The following is a 7,493-nucleotide window of genomic DNA, read 5'->3' as shown; positions in this document are numbered from 1 at the left end:
CGAGCCGAGCCAAGCCGAATATTTAGGTATTTGAGTTCAGCTCGGTATAGTATTACAAGGATTGCTCAATTCGAACTGAAAATGCAAGCTCAAGTTTGGCTCGAATGAAAAAACCATATATTATAAGGATAAAGATTCATTGACAGACCCCTGGGGGCCGAATATCCCTAGGGTTAGTTCGATATCGCAGACGACACAATAGGACATAAGGCCGAGCAAAAACCTAAAGGGGTTCGACATCAGCTGCATCGGAAACACCCTGTACCAGTTTAACACCTTAGCGAACCCCTCGCTCAACGGGAACCTCAGCCTAGCCTCCAAGTTGTGCTCATAAACACACAGCTCACCGGGCTGAGCATCAATGGCCATCTCCTCGGGTAGCGGACACCTCATTTGGTATTCTGCGGGAATGACATATGTAGCTTGGATCCGAGCCATATCCCTGGCCGTCAAGACGTCGGGCGTGGTACCGGTCCGGCGACCTGCCCAGAGAGGAAGCTCCGTCTCCATCCCAGAGGGACCAACCTCGGCTTCCTCAATTTCGGCAGCCACGAAGTCTCTCAGCTTAGGCTCGTAGGTCGAGTTGTGAGAAGAGCTGGAACCAGAACTACTAGAGGACCCAGATGATGAAGAGGACCGACGAGATGAAGAGGACATACCAGACAGTTTGTGGAGCTGAAGAACAAACGCCACCAAGCTATCTACCGAACTGTGTGACCAACGAATCCGCCAAGCAGTGGATGTAAAACACTCTCGCAAGCAATACTGAGGATAGGGAAAGGGGGCTCCCCCCTCTTCCCTTTTATAACTATAAGGGGCACAGGCTGAGGAGAGATCAATGGTGCAGATGAAGCACCCCTGACAACGCCTCGGAAGGCCAACCGACGTGACCAATAACATATGACAGGAAGCCTTGAAAACCAAAGCGGCACCCTCGGCAGGCAGCGGTTGCACCCATTAATTATGCCGATTCAACTACTGTACCGATCCAACCTTCGCGGAGAGACCCGCCGTACCAGTCCAACCATCGACACGGATCCTCAGCTAGGCCACTCAAATCCTTAGCTAGGCCGCTCGAATCCTCGGACTAGGCAACTCACGACCACAAGGCCGTGCAGTGGTCTGGCCGAGCACTCCCCCTCCTCGGCAGCAGAATTGGGGGAGTGGTTCAAGAACTGAAATTTCGGTTCCCATTTAAGTTCTGCAGCCGACGATCGGAGGACTCCTCAGCAACGACCAACACGGTGCGACAATATGCATGCTCGGAAGTTCCTCAGCTGGGCAACGAACCTAGGAAACCTCATCCCTCGGCTTCGGAACTGGGGGAGTGGTGTTGGGGACATGGTTGAACTGGCCATGAGGCCCCTGGTCATCTATCACAGCTCAGCCACGTCGGCATAGTCCAGCCGGGCTACGGCATTGCCATGATCCCGCCAACCATGTCAGCTACACCCCACGGATAAGCCCACCTAATGGATAGGGATGGGAAGACAACTCCGCCGAGGAGTAGGACTCTGCCCCCTGTAACCGCGGCAGGGAACTCTGCCCCGATTTCCCTGAAAACCTACTCCAATTAGGATACGGACCCTCTGGCTATAAAAATGTACTCCATGCTCGAGGTAAGGGACTTTTGACTTCTAACACCCACACTGCTAATTAGCCTGGACCAGCATCCCTATAGCTTAGCCTGACCATCCACCACCTCCTACTGATTTGAGCGTCAGAGTACTTACCCGGGGGTAATTCCTCGGGCCTCTGACTTCTTCATTGATCGCAGATCTTGAAGTGCGGCCTCATCCTTGAATCTCGGCCCTGGCCTGCTAGCGAAGACTATTTGATTGCCATCCTCGATTCGTGCACTACCTCAGTTTGAGCAGCACCACCAAGTATTTATAGTTGACATGTACAAAAATACAATTTCCATTGCATTGTTTTTCTTCTTTCCTTGTTAACTAAGATGAAGAACATGACCCTAGGTGCTATTCTAAAATTTCCTTCAAGCGTAGGATGCCACCAAATCTGTTTTCCAATGGGAAAACCTGCTAAAAATAAATGTTATTATCAACAATTGTTTGATATAGAACATGATAATAACAAAAAGTTAGGTCCAAGAAATTGCGAAGGACAATATTCATACAAAATCTACAGGTATGATATAATATTAGAAATTAAGAAATTGGTTCTTCAATGATTCTCCAAGCTTTTGTCATGAAATGAGCATCAAAGATACTCTGATAAATAACAGAGAGTGTCTTAATTAGAAGAAATGTAATTATGGATGGAAATGTGGTACCTGTAGAATTGCTGAAAGGAATTTGAGAGGGTCTTAAGAAATGTGGTACCTGTAGCAGGAAAGAGGCTGAAAAAAAAACCTTCAAGGCTCAAAATCGATTGCAACCACCTACCTTTAGTGAAGATGAGAAGGAAGAATGCTTGATCGTGGAGAATAACGTTAATAAGTGTTAGCTTATTGGCGTCAGTTGGTTGCAGATCAATTGTTGAGACAAAAAATGAAGGATTTCTGCAACTCCTGTTACTTCTGCAATGGGGATTGGAACTTGGAAGCATACCTAGGTTCAGAAGGGGGGGGGGGGGGGGGGCGGATGGATGGCTCCTCCCATTTATCTTTTTTCTTCAAGTTTCTTGTCATTTGTTTAATTGCTATGTTTTTACAATTTTATTGTTATCAAAATTGATTATTTGTTGTTTTGTTTCTAGGGTTTGGAGTCATTTGTCTTCAATTTATTTTGGGTGCTATAGAGAAAATCATCCTCTTAGGTTTGCTAATTAATCTACTTGATTTAATTTCTAGGTAATTCTCTTTTTCTATCTACCTTTTTCCTCTCTCTATCTTCTTTTTCTCATTCCTTTTGAGGGTTGTACAGATCTAGATGGTAGTGAGACATGGTATGCAATGGAATATCTTTTTCTCTCCTTGATTTAATTGCAAGTGAACGTTTCAAATTCCCTATCTTTTCCTCTCTCTCTAACAATGCTTATATCTCTTATTAATATCTTACTAATGTAGGTTTCAAATTACCTGTATGTCACAATGCTCATGCATGCCCATTACTAATGTGAATGAATAGGTGGATTGGAGAGAGAGCTGACTTCGCAAATTGGAAGTGGTGGGAAGGTGATGGGAGAGAGAAGTAAGGAGAATGTACGAAGGGGGGTTTAGAGAAAGGAGATGCATGGTGACGTGGACAATTTTTCTTTATACATATAGAACTAGTTGGGGACCGGGTTAACTTTGGCTGTTAGGGCCCAACAGCATATGCTGTTGAGACAGTTTCTGGGTTGGACACGTTCTGGGCAGTTCATCTATTCACGCCCATGCTTTGATTTTTAGTAAAAATAAATTAAGATGTAAATACTAATTTACCCATTCTCATGGGAACATGGCCCCAGAATTTCTCTCAACAGCATAGGCTTTTGGCCACCATCAGCTAAAGTTTTTCCGTAGAGACCCATGCGATGCCTGGGAAAACCCATACCCAATGTCCAATTTGATGATAAAATGGATCAAAAGGATATATTGAATGTCAATAACATGACAAATTTATGTAAATTGTATGACCTATGTTTGGGCCTAGCCTGAACAGATTGGATAGTGGCCTATGTATGGGCTAGGCTAGGGTGGAGTGGTCTATGCCCAATGTCTAGGCTTGGGTTAAGGTAATCTGTGTTGTGGCCTAGATTACTAATTTTTAGTAAATTACCCACAAAATGCACCGCAATTTAAGCACTAAATATCATTAAACAAAATAAATCACAAAATACACAAATAATTCAAAGTCAAGAGATAAATTCATCACAATTTAAGTACCACAATCAGTAATTATTGAATAACTTTTAATTATTATTTTTTCAATAATTATTGATCCAAATAATTAATTAATCCTTGATAAAAATTAATTGATCATTTCATAAAAAATAAATAAATGAAATTACTAAAAATTAATAATTAAATTTCAAAAATGCATTAAATAAAGTTCAGGTAAACTATTGATAGTTGACCGTTAAATAAAAAAAAGATAATAATAATAATAATAATAATAATAATAATAATAATAATAACAATAATGATAATTTATTGTTAAATAAGAATAGTTTAATTTCAGAAAATTACTCACATGAATAATTAATAATATATCTCTAATAAATATTAATCATTGATTTTTACTGAAATTATTTTTCCATTGAAAATTTTCAATGAATATCTACAAATATCAATAAATATTTACAAATTCATATTTTGAAAAATATCAATAACTAATTACTGAAAATATTAAAAAAAATGATATTGTAGAAAAATTTCATAAATATCTGAAGTGGAAATTTTATTTTTCAGTGATTATATTGAAAAATATACAATAGTTTAGTAATATATCAATAATTATTCAATGATTTTTAATTATTAATTTCAGTATAATTGATTTTTACTGAAATTAGTTTCCACTAAAAATATTAGCAATAACTAATCATTATTTAAAGGTCATCCACAACCTTATTCATGAAATATGACTATTATCATGCATAATTCTCAACATTTTATTTCTGCTATAATCTCTTTATGTGTAGAAAAAAAGTAGTAAAATAAAATATGTAAAACTATTTACAAAGCTTATTAGAAAGCTTTGATGTTTTCTATATGGAATTAATTGCTTCTTTTCTCTTTTTTTCTTCCCCTTTTAACTTCTTAGAAGGTTACCTACATGAACTACTTGGAACAAAACTTGACAAAAATAGCAATTAATCATGTGAAAACATTTGAATATTGTTCACAAAGTTCAATTAAAGAGCTTTGATGTTTTCCTTGAAGCTCATCAAATCTTAAACAAAAACAGCTGCTAAACATGCTTCTTTATATATACAATGGCTTTTCTTTATTTCTCTTTCCTCTTAACTTCTTAAAAGGTTACCTGCATGATAACTAGTTCAAACAAAGCTTTTCCATAAGGCACTTTAACCATACTACAGACAGAAATTAAGTCATCTATCAGACCAACAAATAAACCAATGTTTATCCAGAAAAGATGTAGACAAAGCAATAGAGAAGAAACATTATTTCAGTAGGGAGAGACCATATGAGAACTCATATTGAACTAAATTCAAGATGTTTAAAAAATTAAGGACCTTTAATTTAACAATTTCTCTTTCTCAATAACTGCTTCTCTAGTACTCCAATACTCCATGCAAACCAAAATGACTCATATAAGATTGTTCTAACCATGGTTTACAAAATCAGACCGGATTGGACCGGACGGTTAGACCGGAAAAACCGAGAATCGGTCAGGCCATTTTACCTCAGAACCGTTTTTTCCCCCAAAACTATTGATTTGGTCAGAAAACCACTAATTCAGGTGGTCTAATCATTCAATGGTTTGACTGGTTTTTATTTTTTTTTAAATTTTTTATCAGAATGGGTCATATCTTCGGTTCAAATGATCGAACAGTTCAACCCGAGAACTTGACCCCTGATCGGTTTTAAAAACCTTGGTTCTAACTGCCATTAACCATAAAAAAACTTCTATTATATCCACCAATGGATGCTGTGGAGAGTACATCTGCACAAGAGGTCCGAAAGCAAGCAGATAAGTGATAGAATACTAACTATTAGATTATTTATTACTTTTTTCTAATTTATTTATTACTTTTCAACCCTTTCTATTTATTTTTTAATCCATTTGCGAATTGATTATTTACTCATGTGAACCCTATTTTAAATTTTTCTTTTTAAAGCGACAAGACAAATGTAATGATGACATTTTATATTTATTACTTTTTAATCCTTTATTTGTTATCTTTCTCCCTCTCTCCTCTTTTTGGGTGTTCTCTCTCCCTTTCTCATCTCTCTCTTCTCTATCTTTCCTTCTCCGTTATTCAATTAATTAATTATATTATTTTATAATCAAATACAATCAATTAAATTTAATTAAAATAACATATTTATTTAACTTATTTTATTATAAAATAATAACTTCAAAATTAATTAATAAAACATTTTAAATAATTAAATTAAGTTTAATTAAGTAAATTAAGTGGGCTGTGCTGGGGGTGGACTTGGACTTAGTCTTGGTCATGCATGGGCTTGGGCTAGATTTGTGGAGATATGGGCTGTAGATTTGGGTTTGATGGTACAACTCAAGTTGGTTAATTAATAGTATGTGTCTAGTAGTGTTGGTTGGCTATGATGGGCTAAAATTGGTCTAGGGGCTGAACAGGCAAGTCATATCATATATAGTTAATCATTTTATGTTTATATTTTTGGGAGAAATGGGTTGTGCAAGGGATTGAGCCACATATAATTTTGTTGGGCTAGAGTTGATCTAGAGTAGGGGTGAACAATATTCAGTTAAAATCGAAAATTTTGGTTCTAGTTTTTTTTTTTTGATTAATTCAGTTTGATTTATTCTTTTTTCGAGAATTTCAATTTTGGTATAGGTTTTCAAAATTAGAAATTCGATTAACTAAAAAGAACTTAATTAATTGAATTTCATTATACAATATATATACACACATAATATATAATATATAAAATTATACTTTTATACATTAAAATATAATATATTATAATTAAATTTGGTTTCAACTAAATAATTGAAAACTGAATCTAAAGTTTTAGCTTTGATTTCATTTACATTTTTTAATTTTGATTTTAAAATTTTGGTGTATTCAATTCGGTTTTTATTCGAATAAATCAAATGTTCACCCCTAGTTTAAAGGGTAGATTAATTACTTGAGTGTTGTATTTTGTTTTCATATGTTCTCAAAAGTGGATAGTGCAATAGATTGGAATGGCGCTGGGTAGCCCGACAGGTTGGCCCAACCCGGTCTGTTTTGAGTTAGGCTTGGACATGAATCTATGCTCACAAGCTCAAGCTTGGACCCAAAATACCAGGTTCGGCTTTTTCTGGGTCAAGCTCGATCATGTGTGTGTGTATGTTTCATTGTTCTTCTTCTCTTTTTTCAAGCTATAGTGAAAATTTTTATTATTTTTGGGTTTTGAGGCCTTTTAATATAAATACAATAGTTTTTTATTGAATAAAAACAGAAAAAATCTTTTTTCCAAATTTCTGACTAGACTTCGGGCTTTATAGGAGGATCAGACTCGGGCTCTAGTCTTAGGCCCGATGATTGGGCCAGGCTTAGGCTCAGGCCTAAATGTTTAAAACAGAGACAAAGAGCGGCCTGAACCTGGCCCGTAAATAGGTCTAAGCCCAATCATAAAACTAGGCATTGGGTTTGGACTTTGGATTGGCTCTTAATTAATAGACAGCACATGGACATTAAATATAACGTTATGTTGGTTGTTTTCACAACTAATATTAGCCATGAATGAAAAAAAATGGAAAAATAAAACACTGAAATTAGGTTTTAATTAATTTTCTTTCTATGAAATAAATAAAGGGTTGAGTTTATTTAAATGCATATATAAAAGGGGGTTATGAAATTTGTTTTTATTAATTATTGTAAATTATAGAGTATGA

The sequence above is a fragment of the Nelumbo nucifera genome, chromosome 6, assembly GCF_055504915.1.
Source record: "Nelumbo nucifera cultivar China Antique chromosome 6, China Antique-T2T, whole genome shotgun sequence".
NCBI classification, from domain to species: Eukaryota; Viridiplantae; Streptophyta; class Magnoliopsida; order Proteales; family Nelumbonaceae; genus Nelumbo; species Nelumbo nucifera.
The sequence above is the reverse complement of the archived record's forward strand: the minus strand, read 5'-3'. Positions refer to the sequence as shown.